The sequence below is a fragment of the Periplaneta americana genome, chromosome 12 (assembly GCF_040183065.1).
Source record: "Periplaneta americana isolate PAMFEO1 chromosome 12, P.americana_PAMFEO1_priV1, whole genome shotgun sequence".
Classification (NCBI taxonomy): domain Eukaryota; kingdom Metazoa; phylum Arthropoda; class Insecta; order Blattodea; family Blattidae; genus Periplaneta; species Periplaneta americana.
The window spans coordinates 86,883,760-86,885,506 of NC_091128.1; the positions used below are offsets into that span (position 1 = coordinate 86,883,760).

At 34.9% G+C, this 1,747-nt stretch overlaps 1 protein-coding gene across 4 annotated transcripts in view; it reads left to right on the forward strand.

The window, feature by feature from the left end:
* The window catches only part of LOC138710655 (hrp65 protein-like), a 124,311-nt gene that overhangs the window by 86,124 nt on the left and 36,440 nt on the right, over window positions 1-1,747 (forward strand). The window lies entirely within an intron of this gene.

The window sequence follows — 1,747 nt, forward strand, 5'->3', positions numbered from 1 at the left end:
ACAGTGTGTCAACTCTTGTAGATAACATCCTTTCTGCTTCACTGCAATATAATCTTGCTAGCAATCTATCGTGTAACTAAGTACTGAATTATTTATTTCAGGAAATATAAAGAATCTTACATGAATTTTAGAGTACAGTTGCCCAAAATGTTCTCCATTACGTCATTTACACATGTTGCAGTAATGAAGTTTTGGGTCACTCATGAAGCCCATATTCACCAATGTTGCATATTAGCCGTGATTTCTTCGGTAAAAATCTCCTGAATATGCGGGTTTTTTCGTATACATTTATTTTTAGCCTTTTTGTATCCCATAACAACCAACAAATCTGGGAACCTGACAGGGCATTACTCTTCCAAAAATTTCATGTTCCATTAATGTGTTATGTTGTTATGCCGAACAAATTTTAACTTTTTTTTCTTGCCTTGTAATAAAATGTCATTTGTACTATTCGTGTGCCCAGAGCTCGAATTTGAAATCCAAAATATCCCATCACTTTTAATTTTTCTTGGATTCCAGATTATATTTCATTTTTTACCATAATGATACTTCTTACTTCACTACACAAATCCTAAATGGTCCGTTTTAATTTCAGTGACTAAAATTAATTACTGTTGATACATGTAATTGATAATTGCAAACTACTTTGACATAGAGAATCATAGTATTAAAATGGTTTTCTAGAAGACTCGTTTGTAGCTGGACCCAGGATTCTCTGACAAGAAATTTAACAAGACAGCAAGCATACTGGGACATCATCTTCCTGTGCTTGTCACTGCTTCGAAGTTAATTGGAAATAAAACCAGATGGGAGTGCAGAAAATGAGTTTTCAGTGAGATGTTGCAGCTCATTCATTATCTCATGTTTTCACACATTTCCCACCGGCTTGATATAGTTACCTGCGCTAGAATTTCTAAGAAAATCTTTAACATAATGCCATATTATTTTTTCTCTTCTGGCATTTCCATCGAATAAAAGGTCCACCGTCCACCATAACTGAGGATTTGAGAAGCAATTAAAAATTCTTGATATTTTCCCTTCATTCAATCTCGAAAGCTTTTCTTATTTAAATATTGAAATCCACTCCTCCTTTTGCTCATTGCTTTAATAAACTTTTTCGCTAAGCTTAACTATGGGTTAGTGATGGGAAATTTTTGTTTAAATTTACAAGTGAAATGTTACTTCATAATTTTCTCCCAGCACTAAACCCTTTCTCGGGCAAAGATCATGCTTTCGTATTGTTAAGATTCGTTTCCTCACTGTCCCACTCACATGTTTCTTGTTTGCATTGCTGTTAGAAGTTCAGTAACTTCTAGATTCCTACATACTTGTTATTCATGTTCACAAGAGTTCACAGCTTTCAGGAGAACATCCATATTCTGATGTTTCTTTCATATTCACAGCATAAGCCACTGGTACCGAGGATTAAACGTTGCACTTGTGTACTAATAGGACTTTCTGCTGATTACGAAGAGAAACCGTTCATAAGGAGTATGTTTCCTACTTGAGACATAAACAAGAACTTCGCTCTATGATGCTTTCTGTATACCTATGATATAGATGTCATCCTTGTAGTTCGTAATAGCTCAGCTGTGTGTGTTTTTTTAAGTGTCTTAGGAGATTGTTTAACTCTATGTAATTAAATATAGTTTTCCGGATTCTAGGAACTCTGAATCAGGGACTGGAGCAAAGGAAAGTCCAACATCTGGGGAAGAGTTTGGCATTTTCTTCTGTGTTCATTTTTCAG